The sequence below is a fragment of the Scatophagus argus genome, chromosome 19 (assembly GCF_020382885.2).
Source record: "Scatophagus argus isolate fScaArg1 chromosome 19, fScaArg1.pri, whole genome shotgun sequence".
Lineage (NCBI taxonomy): Eukaryota > Metazoa > Chordata > Actinopteri > Scatophagidae > Scatophagus > Scatophagus argus.
Genome location: NC_058511.1, coordinates 13,854,923 through 13,869,306, shown reverse-complemented (window position 1 = coordinate 13,869,306; position 14,384 = coordinate 13,854,923). Strand labels below are relative to the sequence as shown.

General features: G+C 40.5%; 1 protein-coding gene across 5 annotated transcripts in view; it reads left to right on the top strand.

Annotated features, from left to right (window-relative positions):
* Positions 1–14,384, top strand: part of LOC124051016 (1-phosphatidylinositol 4,5-bisphosphate phosphodiesterase beta-4-like) — a 61,101-nt gene that overhangs the window by 4,082 nt on the left and 42,635 nt on the right. For 4 of the 5 annotated variants that reach the window (XM_046374023.1, XM_046374026.1, XM_046374028.1 and 1 more), the window contains exon 3: positions 10,412–10,478. The exons of the other annotated variant lie outside the window; for it this stretch is intronic. The gene's annotated coding sequence lies outside the window, so the exon portion shown is untranslated. The remainder of the gene's footprint in view (positions 1–10,411; positions 10,479–14,384) is intronic. 5 annotated transcript variants of the gene reach the window in all.

The following is a 14,384-nucleotide window of genomic DNA, read 5'->3' as shown; positions in this document are numbered from 1 at the left end:
ATCTTCTTTCCAGAGCACCCGGTCTATTGCATATTAATAGCTTAGTCAGCATTAAGTCAATTGATACAAGTGAATGCATAATGTGTATGAAACATATGGCCTCATCCTGCCTGTAGGCTTACCTGGCAAGTTATGTAAACAGGATGAGTCAGTGTGTAATTTAATGCACTTCTGGATGCACACACAAAAAACATCAAAACAAAACGAGGAAGTACCAAAAAATCAACAACCATGAAGGAGGTGAGGAATAATAAAGATTTTCCTTCCACTGAATATTTTGCATGGATATCTATGTGTATCTGTGTACCTTTCATACTAGACTGATGTGCAGCTTTGCCAATCCGCACTAAGATATTACTCATTGATAAGCAGGTCGCATGGCTGCTGCTGCTGCTGCTGTTGCTACTATCCTCCACGCCAAGCTAGAAGTTGTAATGGGGCTGAAAGGTGATTGCTCTCTGTAATATGTAGTGTATTAATGATGTAATCTGTATTAATGATGTGATGTGTAGCGGGATGGCTGTCTGTTGGCTGGGCCTGATTAATTTTCAGAGGCTTTAAGATTTGTTTTTATAAATCATTACCTCTAAATTATATTTGCTTCATTCTAAGTACCGGTACCCTGTAAGTTTTCCACCATATGGAAAATGACAGCTTTTATTTTAAGAATTTTCTAAATGGTAATGGAAGTCTAGTTTAATAACTTAGATCCTACAAGTGGCCAAATATTAAAAATATTATAAAATAATGTGAAGTCAGCACAGTGAAGGGAAGGTCAGGTCACCAATATCGATTTGATTGCATTTGACAATTATGTTAAATGGAATTCATGGAGTTTCTTCCTCCCTCTCTCCTGGAAGTTAAAACAATGGGCAAATGAAATCCTCGTTAAATTACAAATGTCTCTGAGTCTGAACATTTTGGAAAAATTGGGATAATGTAATTCCACATTTAAATGTGGAAATGCTGCATATTATATCTTTATTATCAAACCATTTTGAACATTTTTACGTTGGCCACCCCTAGCGGCAGGGGCAGTCATGCATCAGCAGTCTCTGTACTAGCAGCCGTGTCAGCAGCAGAGTCAATGTACCTTAATCAATTCCTGTTGCAAGTGTCTGCATGGATCCAGCACCCTGAGACGCTGTCCTACCTTGAGCTGCATTCTCAGACCTTGACATTCATTGAAAATATGGATGTGACAGTCTCTTGAGGCTGCATCCAGGCAACAGAGATGTTGCTTTCAAAGGAGCTGCATCTTTAAATGTAACCCAGAAGTGGAAAGGAGATGGTCCTTCTTAAAACCTAAAAACTAAACAGCTTTTTATTTAAATGTGGTGAAGCAGTTTGTTTTATAACTGAAGTTAGATGTTTTTAATTTGATTTTTGCAATTCACTTATCAAGAATATAACTTAAAGGACTGGATGTAGTTGTGACACAAAAAGTTACAATGTCTGCATCTACTCAACTACAGTAGCCTTGATTTAGGTTTAGTTCAATTTTGTAGTCTAAGAACATAAGTTTGTAGGATCAGGGATAACTAACATGGTCACTCAGGATGAGCACTTACATTGAAAACCTTTTAAGATACTACATGAAACATTTTGTCATAGCGAATTTTCAGTTCTTCTGGCCTGTGACACTTTGAAAATGCTCAGTAAAACCCAGCATCGCCCTTTGCTCTCTACGCTGATAAACACCACTTCATCAGTCTCAGCTTCAGACACAAAGCAATAGATCAAAATCTGGCCTCAACCCCTTCTGGTCCAGATGTTGCAGATTAATATGTGAACACAGTGTTTGCTGCTTAAAGAAAGAGAGAGATCAATGATGGTGCGTGTGTCTTCACCACAAGGGTAAGTGTGGCTTGAGGGTGAATATAATGACAGGGGTATTCTCTGCAGACTCTCTACCAGCAGCCAAGAGAGAGAGAGAGGGAGGGAGAACGGAAAGCAAAGCAGACAGAAACAGAGAGAGACGCTTCCTTTCACACCAACTGCAGGGAGCTGCCGTCATCAAGTCAATATTTACTCTTCTTAACAAAAAATTGGCAGCAGCAGCGTAGCTGATTCACTAGCAGGCTGCGAGAGCATCCTGGTTTGTGTAAGAGAGGATTCGAAAACAACACTTCAGTGATAATATTTGCACCTCAGCTACACGCGTGTTTCTAAAAATATATTGCTTTGTTTCTTCCCTCCTTCCATCCCCCATCTCCTTTTAAATGTACACATGCTACCGCTGTGCATATTCACTTTACCCATGGCTCAATCCACTATGGGGATACATGTGAACGCAATTTGCACTTCCAATTAAACTGTCGACCTTCGCTCCAGAATGCAAAACTTGATTTTGCACCATCCTCTCCTGGATAGCTATTATTACCCAGCCAGCCCAATAATAGAGAGAATAGGCCTTTCCAATGCACTGATGAGGATCATTCAAGTCAGCAAAATCATTAGTGTATTCATCACACTCTCTATTACACTATTGACTGATTGTATATTGTCTGTTTATGGATTGACTTATTTGTTTGCAAGGTCAAACCAAATCAAATGTGACCTTTGATCAGCAGACATACTCTAACTCAGAGAAGGCGGTGGTTTCCTAAAGGCTTTGTTCGGGGCGCAACTTATTCATGTTAAGATAAAGAGCAGTTAATAAGTGGAAATGCTGAAAACAGCGGTGTACATGAGGCTAGCTTGGATTAGCCTAAAGCATCCAACCAAGCCTCCAACACAGTTAAAGCACATGACTGGCTTGCCAGATCAGATGACTAGATAAACAGCAGGAATGCTGCTTCTTCCCTTTATTACAGCACAGCTCTTATCTGTCTGGGGAAGGAGAGAGAGAGGTGTGTGTGTGTGTGCGTGCGTGCGTATGTGTGTATGTGTGTGTGTGCGCGCCTGCGTGCATGCCTGTGCATGTGTGTGTAAAGCATGTGCCAGAAGAGCATCTTTAATCAGCCCACTACTGTTTGTGATAACAAGTCCAAGTAATTATGTAACATTTAGCAGCTGAGCTTATCACATATCCCACTCAGCTAAGTTGAAATGCAGACTACAGAGCACGGCACAATTGTCTCTATTTTATTATTGACTTGCATAATCTAATGGCTGCAAGGGAATGCCTGGTTTTATGCAGATATCCCCAAGTGGAACAGCATGAAGTATTTAATATTGGCCTAATTTAGGTCTTTATTTGTTTTATGTATTGAAAGACAAAGTGGATTTTAATGGTGTTTTTGTGGGCCTTTTTTATGAGTTTATAACTCATGAAAAAGTGCTCCCTGAGTTCTATGACTGAGGAAACAAACAAATTTTAGGCTGAGTAATAACACACAGTGTAACAGACAAACAGTTCCCTCACATGAATTTCCAACCAGATATTTGTCAAAGGCCTCCAGCCATTTTTCATCAAACACTTCTTGCTTGTCATTTAAACAAAGGACTCAGGACTTAGTCCCACCCTCCATTAGATGGCTATCATAACAAACCTTGGAAGTAATGTAAAGTTTAGAAATGTGTTATCAAAGCACATCGTAAGAGGAATCTTGTAAATCTTACTTCGGCAAGGGCTGCTAAGCATTGTGTTTCCCTAAATGACACAATTATACCACATGAGTCAAAAAAGGAATATATCACATATTTTGTATACAACGCTGCACTTACTTAATCTAGCAGCTTCATCAAACTTTGTCTACATGCCCCATTAGTCATTCATAGAAAGCAGGGAAGTTAAAGAACAGAAAATGTCAGCTAGAATGAATATGAGTGTGGTGTAAAGTGACCAAACAAAATAGCTGTTGTGTTTCACAAGGAAGTAATTGATCAATTCACAACTAATTTTATGTTGCTTGTTTTGCATCAGGTATTAACTGATGCAATGCCCACTGCAGGAGAATAGCCATCGAAGTTTAATGCAAAAGTCATGATGGCGGTCTTACAACGTCAAGCCTCAGATCAGAACAGTCTGCAAAAATTTGTTTTTTTGTTCTTTTATTTCCTGAAAAAACTTGAAAGGCCACAAAAATCATCAAACTATTGGTTTCTGTTTCTAAGATGTTTAAGTCTAAGACTTTCCTCTGTGCCACCTGTCTAGAGAATCACTATACAGCAAAACACTTAAAGTTGTAATCCTTAGCATTTTAGCCCTGGTTGACTTGTGGCTCCTCCTATGCTATGCCTCCAACTTTGTGCCAACAGTTTGGGAAAGGCCCTTTTCTATTCCAGCATGACTGTGCTCCAGTGCACAAAGCAACGTCCATAAAGACACGGTTGGATGAGTTTGGTGTGGAAGAACTTGACTGGCCCACACAGAGCCCTGACTTCAAGCCCTATCCAACGCCTTTGGGATGAACTGGAATGGAGATTATGAGGCAGGCCTTTTGGTCCAACATCAGTGCCTGACCTCACTATTGCTCTGCTGCATAAATGGGCAAAATTCCGACAGAAACAGTCCAAAATATTGTGGAAAGCCTTCCCAGAAGAGTGAAAGCTGTTAGAACTACAAAGCTGTTCTTGTATTTTGAAAACAATGTCATTAAAGTCCTTGTTGGTGTAATGGTAAGGTGTGCCAATACTTTTGTCTATATAGTTTAACTGCAAGTGTGCTCTAATGTGACATGTCCTAGAATTCCTGGTGCCGCAAAAAGTAATTCAGCAGCTACTACATTAGCAGAGCAGCTGATGTATCTGTTTAACCCTGATCTCAAAAGAAGTTGGGACGCTGTGTAAAACTTAAATCAGAATGCATTCATTTGCAAACCAGCCCATGTAGCAATACCCTTTATACAACCATGGGTTTCACAAAGTGGAGTTGGAAGTGTGCAAACTGTCGCCTGCTGTTGTTCCTCTTCATCCAGCCCACAACTTGCTGTGATTGTTCGTTCTTGTTCTATTGCTCCATTGCAAAAATTGGAAATTATCCAGTGGTGAAAAAAACGCTGAAAATGACAGTTGTCTTGTCTTGTAGGACAGACGTTGTAGGACAGAATGTCAGGACAGAAAGGCATTGAGTTTCCTGTGATTTCTTCAGTAGACAATAAAAACTCAGATTTTGCTTGTTGAATGCTTTTGTTGTTGAGCAACAGCAGTAGGAAATACACAGTTTGCTTTAGCAGCAACTCAGTACAGCTCTGATATAGTGATAGAAATGTCAACCGTGAGGCTGATATTGATGCAATAGATTACATGCATGCTTTGTTTCCTGTGAATCCTTTGTGTGCAGGTAGGTAGGTTTGAATCCAGCACAGGACTGGCGAAAAGTGAAAACTAATATACTGGATAGTGAGGTAATTATAGAATGCAGCTCAGCCTGCGCGAGAGCGGAAAATGCTACTCTTTCTCTATACAATTGTTTTCCATCTGAATTCTGTTTTCTGGTAGGGCCAAGCTCCCTCTAATGCACCAGATGCCAAATAAGTTGTGTGAATTACAGCTCCATCTGTAATGATCATGTCATGTTTGAGTAAAGTCATAACGGAATATTTATATTAACAGCTTAAGGCTTCAGTCTGAAAGCCAAAATGGCATTACTTAGGTAGATTTTACACATTACATGTCTAAAAAGGGTTAAGTACCACTGAAGTGCTGTGAGTTTTCAGCTTTCTATAGAGGATTCATCTGTACTGTACAGTGTTTTACGTCCTATCAGCGCAAATTATGCTGTGAATTAGCTCTCAGCTGAGGTTGAACGCTTTCCTATCATTCGTAGTAAAGAATGTGCCCCTGTGACGATGGCTCTGGACCCTGGGCGCCATCATTGTTAATGTAATCTTCTAATTAGCCAGCACGTTGGTTGAAGGGAAGAAGTGCTCTCCCACTCGATGTGTGCGATGTGCGTGTGTGTTCACAGAGACCCAGACCTAATTTCGTCCTTGTTAAGGACAGTTGTCCATCATTCTCTAAGGCAAAAGGAATGATGTGACGCTCTGTGCTCTTTCTATGAGTCGCTAAGTAGAAAAACTCTCCTCACCTTTTCTCTCCACTCTCTGGATTTTATTCTCTCCGGCTGCCACTCTTTGGCCCTCAGGGAGCTGCCTCCTGACAGCATCACAAAGAAAAAAACTGAAAAGTCAAAGTGTATGTGAAATGTTTTGGTATGTGTGCAACTCTCTCTTTGTCTGACTGCCTTTGTCTCCTCCACCATCCTTCTCTGCTTCTCTCAGGATGCCTCTTCTTTTGTCTTTACCTCCCATTTCTATTTCACCCACGTTCCACTGAGAGGTGTAGTTTCAAGTCTTTCATTCCATTCAGACCAGTTCATTTGTTTATAATTTAACATGTATTTAGAGCAGCAATGTATTTAGAAAAAAGCACTCAAAAATTTGGCATTAGTTTTGGAATTGGTATTGAAAATCATATTCATATTCAAATCATTTCTCCACCAGGCCCATTTCAGATTTTAAAAATGATAACCATGAAATACAAGTTATGAAGCCTCCGGCCAATGGAGTGTTTTGGGGATTTTGGCAGAGACAGAAGTGCTAGATGTTTCATAATTTTAAAACCTTTCAAAAATGTTATAAATGGAGTTCATTGCAGATAATAGAACCAGCTGCAGCTGCAGATTATGCAATATGTGTCCAAAAGTAGTGGCTTCCAGCATATTTATTTATTTATTTCACTCAAACAATCAACAAAATTGGTATGGAAACCAAGCTGATAACTCACAAACAAACCACAACAGAGTGAATCTGAGGATGGATACATAATCTCACAGAACTGTCACAGACAGTAAAAGTTTTAAAACTCTTATGCAAAAGTTGTACGTTTTTAAAAAATGCTTCATCACAGTCACTCTGATGAGAAGATAGATACCACATTCATATGTATGAAAGTGTGTAAGCTGCAAGTATTCGGTTAGCTTAGCCCAGTGACTAGAAATGGGTATGGCACTGTAACTGCCTGGACTCCTGGCTGGTTTGCCCCGGCAACATTACAGTGTTATTTCTGTGCTTAGGATTGTGTGTGTCTCAAACAAACATATCATATTTTAATTAGGAATGTGCTAAGATGCGCTACCTGGCTGCTGTTGGTAGCCTTATATTTACCATACAGACACCACTTCTTGTCATCTAACTCTAAGCCATACTAAAGTTTTGGCCATCTAGTTTTGTTTATGCTGTTCAGTTATTCTCATGTTCCTGTTCATCTGGATTTGCTATGAAATAGGAATAGCGTTAAAATAAACCTCCCTCACTAGCTGCCACTGCTTCAGTGCTTTCCAGTTTATTGACCCTCCTTCGACCCTCTCAGAAACCCTGCTGCCCTATGGGACACAGCTGCATGACAAACAGGGGGTGGGGTTTTCTCAGAGTGCTCCTCCGCTCAGAGAGTTGGTGTTGTTTGATATCCCCTTCACAGTGACTCTCAAAAGAGCAACATCACGACATGAGAATTATCCTCTCAATACCCTGACAGGTGCAGTTCATAGCAACAAAGCAGCCAACAGGGAGTCCCACTGAGAGCTGCATATCAGGCTATGGGTTGGGTCGATTTCCTGAGGCGGAGGCATATGCTTTCAGTTGTACCCAGTCATTTTATTCACACCTAAACTACTTTATAAAAGAACATTTTGATGGTTGTCACCCTTCTATTCTTTAGTTGTTTACTTTTCTATAGCACATGAAGATATAATCCAGACATTATAAGTAATGTCACTATTGTTTTCTAACCATATTTTCCCCGTGTAAAACCTGGTGTGCGCCTGTGTGTTATTTTTAGATGAGGCTATTCCAGGTTACATGGATAATGTCACTTCCCCTGTCATATCCCATCTTGTGATACCTGCGAGAGTGTGTGTCGTCGGCTGTGTTAGCAGTGCTGTCCTTTTAATCAGCACCCCTGTGTGGTTCCCCTGTAGAGCTGTCGCTGGTTGGGTGATGATGGTAGAGCTGTTTACATCCTTTAAATCCTCTGGCAGGCAGGGGTGAGATTACCAGCCTCTTACCTGTTGCCCTAATCAAAGGAATTATTACTGCACTGCTGGATGTTACTTGGAATAGCACCCTCTAAAAATATGCACATGCTCTTAACACACACACACACACACACACACACACACACACAGAGTGAAAGAGAAAGGGTGGAGGGAGAGAGCCTATCAGGTGACAAAGTACAACCATTCCTTGTTTGATATTGTGTATATGTGTATACTGAATTATACTGGTAGTTGTGCTTGCTAGAAGTTTCCATGGTAGCACTTTTGCAATCTATTTTACAATATAGTTCTTCTGTGCTGAAAACTCAGCGAAGTCGAACGAGTAGAAAATAATAGTGCAGTCTAGCTTATACCCATAATTCCACACAGCAGCGTCTCAGCAGCCAACGGTGGTCTCAGTAGTTCAGTCTTGTTCTGATGGACAGAGGATGCCTGGCTGAAGTCTGTGACCAAAACATTGTTTAATTATTAGTATTGTCAGTAAAGAGAATTTCACATCTTTGCTCTGCACTGCACCTGTCTTGTCATTAAAAAAAAGAAGTTATAGAAAAAAGAAAATTAACAATTGTGGTGCTTTTCCAGGCTTCCATATGGTGGAAGCTGTCCATCTGTCTCTCTGGATGCTACTCTGTGTTCTCACCAAAACCCTTAGCAGAACATAAATACTGCTCTCTGCATACATGACATGACTTCCCTTTTTTGGTGCACGGTGCACCCACTGATCCTCTCCCCTGACTGAAGAGCCCTGCGAACAGCTCTCGGCCAGTGAATCCACTTGACATGTAGAATGTTTGATCCACATAAGCTGCCACTGTGAGAAAGGCCCATCCACATGAAGAGCAGATGTGTGTGAAAGAGAGAGGGAGAGAGAGAGAGAGAGAGATGGATGGATAGGAGATAGATACCTCCTAAGACAGAATGGATGGAGCAGGCTCAGTGTTGAGTGGATCAGTTGCAGATTACCTATTAAAAAAACCTCCTAAATTTCAACTCCTAAAATTGGTTGCTGATTATTAACCTTTTTAGTTTATTTGTTTGTTTAATTTCCTCATGAAGTAAATCATTTTCCGTAAAAATCTATTATGTAAAACAATGTATTATATTTCAAAATGAATGAGGGTATCTATCTATTTGTTGTACACAAGTTGATGAGTTGTCTTGCTGCCCTTCATATTAATGATTCATGGTGGCTTAGAGGAATAGTTTGTTTAATTTACACCACTGCTAGATGAATACACACTCCATCTATTCAAGTCCTCAGAGAGAACCTAACAACTGCCCAACTGTGTCATGTTGCTATGGAAATGGTTGCTAGTTGTCCAAAATCCCCTCCATAAACAACTGAAAACATACAATAATTTAAAATAGACTCTAGAACATATTTTCACTTATTTTTTTAAATGTTACAAAAATGTGCTTTGTATATAAACATTGTGAATGATAAAAGACCATTGTTCATGATAAACAGTATATGGGTCACTTTTGTTTTATTCTCTTCAAAATATGCCCAAAAGATGTACTGCATGGTGAGCCTTCTGCAAAACAAAACAAATGGGCCGGTCACAGGATATATTTTCTTTATTTATGAGGCTAGGATAATCCCAGATATAAATACAATCTGCAGAGCAGCAACTTTTCCTCACTTAGTTGTTGAAATCCCTCCTGCCTTGTCTACACTAGGCTAAGTTTATCTTGCAAAGTGGTTTTATAAAGAAACCATTACCGCCACAGTTCCTGTCCTGCACTGGGTAAAGCGAGATGGAGCTGCGAGGATGAGGTGATGAGAGACACAAGACAAAAGTACAGGAAATGTGGAGGAATTTGTCTTCACTGTGGACATGAGGATTTAAGATAGTTTTCCAAGTGGAGGATTATCCACCTTTCCATCTATAGTTGTTCCTTTTCGCTCTGTCTAATCTGTGCTGTAGTTTACATTTATGTTTTAAGCTCTCATTCGACCCTCTTGCTATCTAAAACTCAAAAGTTACAGCAGAGCAGATGTGGAGGTGGTGCCGTTTGTACAATTTTGCCGGCTCATTTCCACCACTCTCTCTCTCTCTCAAACGCAGCCTTTCTTAAGGGAAGCAGCTTCCTATTAAAAGTTTATTAAGCAAAAGCCAGAGGAATGATTAAAATTCTGAACAAGTCAAATAGGATGAGGAGCATGGGTCGGTGGGGGAGGGGTTCTGATTACACCCCTGTGTGTGTTGTACGTGCCAGTACTTGTGTAGGGACGTGCTTGTTTGTGTGTCAGTGTCTCCCCTGAAGGCATCACAAGCATCTGTAATATTACTGGAAGTGTACAAGATGAAACTGAGGTGCTAGCACAGCACGTTGGATATCTGCAAATTACACTTCACTAATTTATTTTTATTCTTTTTTCATTCCTCTCTCTCTCTCTCTCTCTCTCTCTCTCTCTCTCCATCTCTCTCCCTCTCTTTCCTTCTCTCTCTGTTAATCTCTTATCAGAGTTGTCCAGTGCTATCCTCCAGTGTTTCCCCTACCCTCAGGTTTCTGTCCCTCTGTCTGTCACCTGGTAAGTACGCTCACATTCACCTCCCACATACACAGTACAGGGGCTTTCAGTGTTGTTCAGTCTTTTACGTAATGGTCTGCTTGCTACCTGCCTTGAACTGCAAATTGATGTCACCTTCATAAAACAGAACTCATGTTAATGTGCATGTACCTCACTAGGTGAAGTCGGCAGTGTTCATGGCACATGATAGGCATCCATTGTACATACCTCTGATAAGTAATGAGTATTAACGTGTTGTTTTTTTATACTTTAGACACATGCATGATAGACAGTGTCCAGCAGACAATATTTGATATCATTAGCAGACACTAGTGAGTCTCTCGGAAATTAAAGATTAATTTTTAACTGAATGAAACATATGAACAAATTACACAAAGTTACATTCCAGTGATTTCAACTGTATTAAAACATCCTCTACTTTCTGTAGAGATCCAAAAGTCTCTTTACAGGAGGTAATATTTCAAGGTTATTACACTAACCCTGCCTTAAAAAATCTTGATGGGTTTGTATGCTTTTTAGTCTCAGTAGCCATTTTCAGCTCTCTATGACACACCTTGTAATATTGCCAAACAAGCAACTGCGGTTGCTGTCACTGCATTGCCAGCTGGCTTTACAGTAACCCCACACCTGTTGCATGTCAATTCTGTTTAGTTTAAATGTTTTTTTGTTTTGTTTTTTTCGAGAAAAGGATATATTTGATCTTTTTTTTTTTAACATTAGGCACATTTAGTCTAAACTCTGATATGATTATAAGAAATAGCATTTAAGGAAGAGTTTTCTTTCACACACTGGGACAGGATGAGAAATTATCAAATATTGATCTAGCTCATATTTAGGGGAAATAATCAGCCTCTAACAGGGTGTGTCCGAGTATAAGGAACATCTGTTGACAATGGGGTTCACCTCTAAAGAAAAACTATCTTGTGTAGAATATGAACGTGGGAACACACTAGCAAAATGTACTGAAAAGTGCCATTTCTCTATGTTAAAATGAGGGTGAATTTTAATATTAAGGATATGATTCAGCCAGTGCTTTTTGCATGTACCCTAGAAAACAACAGCACAAGCCAGATCTAATGTATAATTCCCAGCTGTTATCTGTTATCGCCAATTACAGGACTTGTTTACTAGAATCGAGGGTCTTGGTGGATCTGTTTTTATGGCTGTGTGTTTACGTGTGTGGCCAGAGCTTTTAATGATGGGGGGTAATTGGTCTCTGTTTAGATATGTGTATTCCCTGGTAAGGCCTGAGGGGGCAGTTGGGCTGGGTGGGCTAGTGAGTCCCTCTGTCTCTATAAATAATCACTGGGATCCCAATCAGAGACTAAAATGTGCCTGTTTGTGTGTGCATAGTGTATGTGTGTGCACGTCTTCATGACGCCGCTGCAGCCAAACAAGCTAGAGGCTATTACTGGCCAGCAGGGTTGCTATGGAGACCAGTGGTGTCAGAGAAGAGCAACATCTGTGAGGTGTTTGTCAAGACAGGTTTTCCTCTGTCTTTCTGTCTTCTCTCTGTCTCTCTCTGTTAGTTTACTAATCAAAAAACTCACTCCCTGGGTAATACTAATACTGACTGAAGTTATAAAGCCTCATGAAAAAAACAAAACAAACTCCAGTCTTTCATCAGTAGTGTTTTCAAACATTGCTAAACATGACACTTGAATGTGGAACTGATTTGAAGGCTGTAATTTCTTAGGTGATAGTTCAGCTGCCTATGCTCAATCATGCTCACAGTAGGCCCTCAGGCTGCGTCAATCAACAGGGACTCCGGGACTCTTTTCACTGGGTTTATGCCAGTGGAAAGCACACATTCTGGGGAAGCATTTAACCCCTGCCCCCTTCCTGCGCCCTCTCTCCACAGTTCTCCTCTCTATATGGACATGTTCTGTTTCCACAGCTCCTTCCTTCTGGCTGCTTTATTGGCAGCTCAGCAGGGCACAAATTCTCTTTTAATAGGTACATATTTGGGCAATGGGAGAAATCCCTTATTTTTGAGCAACCCCTAATACCCCTGTCCTTCCAGCCCAGTGCTCTTGTCTCAAACTCTCAAGCCTCTATTTATTACTACTACTTTTCTCATTCTCTATTGCTGGGTTACCCCCACTTCCCACCCCACTCACTGAGATGGACAGCAGTAGTGAGAACAAGTGGAAGTCTGCATTTCAGACGTGACAATGCTCTTCCAAAATGAAGTGTATGTTATTGTGTATCCATCAGTTTGGAATATTTAAATCCCCTTGGTACTGTCACAGGTACCCTATGGTGCTGCTTTGCAGTAGCCTGCACAAGCTGTGAACTCTGAGTGGATTGAGTTTATCTAAGGAAAATTGAATCCTTTCGAAATGAAATCCGGAGGCTTTTCAAATACTTCACATAGGTCAAGCAGAATATGTTGTGTGTGCATGTGTGTGTGTGTATTCTCACTATTTCTGACCATGTTTGGGCAAACCTGGCCCCCGAAGAGCCCTTGGCAGGGTATGTGTAGCTAGGCAAACCAAACCTTCGACCTTCTAATCTGGTCTAAATGAGACCATCTCACACACAGCACAGTGCCGCACGACGCAAAGCAGCAACGAGTCTGTGATGTAACACAGTAATTTGGGGATAATTTGGTATTTTCACTCTGCAGGCATCTCTCTGCAAAGACCAGTTACCTAACTTCCATGGTCAAATTAACAAGCTTTTGCAGGTTACCCTGCACCTACATTCAACACTTACAAGGGAAACATCAATCCATTTTGTGCCAAGATTAGACTAAGCCTTGAGTTAAATTCTGACTGTGTCCTCACAAGCCTCTGGGAATATTATACATAGATGTCAAATAGCCCAAAGTGTGACTTCAGTATTCAGTGATTCTGTTGGGGGCTAACACAACAGAAAATGATGCAGTGCAAATATAATCTACTTAATATGAAATAGTAAAAAAATAAAACTTAATTTCTCCAAATGACTGAACCAGATATGAACCTAATGCTTGTGTTCGGACAAAAACATTTTCATTGTGGCTTCATGAGCAAGTGTTTCGACCAAAATAGAAGTGAAATAAAAGAAGGCTGAGAGAGTGATTGAGATTCATATTGTAGTCGTCACACTCTCAGAACAGAAGTTGTTCTGCCATTTAGACAGGCTGCTCACAGGCTCACTATTCAGTCACATCCACATCACTCTCCAGTCTCCCTGTTTTTTTAAATATTTCCTGCCCCGTGCTATTTCCACATACTGTCAAATGTCAACTGCATAGACTTTTAAGTCTTTTTAATACCTGTGTTCCAGTGTGATGTTTCTATTATTAACAAGACGCAAATACCGTCTCCTTTCTCATGAAAGATGGCCTTTTCCATATTCCATTTGTTGGTTTCAGTTACATATATTCATCACTGTGCAAAGGATTTCCAATTTTACTTTAGGCTCATTTTTACCATACAAAGCTGCTTAAATCATCAGAGTAATAGGGATTCCCCAAGTGATTTAAGTCTTTTCTGCAGTGCTGATACAGTCCAGTATTGTTCCGCTCTCTCTTAATTTGTCTGTCCCAGTTAACTTCAGATTGCTTGGTTAACATGTTAAACTTACAAATAAAAGTAATTGTGATACAGATACAGGATTTGTTTACAGATGGAAGAGGAGAGTTGTCCAGAGAGCTGTGTCCCAGTCACAGGGTTGGGTAAAGCCTGATAATGCGTCAGTCTGGCCCCTCTACTTCATTACATTCAGGGAACTCCCTGATTAAGTGCCTTTTTAAACAGAAGCACATATGTGCGTGTGTGTGCGCACACACACACACACACATACACAGCACTCTGAATACCTCAGATGAAGATTGCTGATAACCCAGGGACAGCCCTTACCCCCTCTCCCACCTCCTTCCCTCTCTTCCCTCTGAGTGGCCTCAGTGTTCCTTCAGTG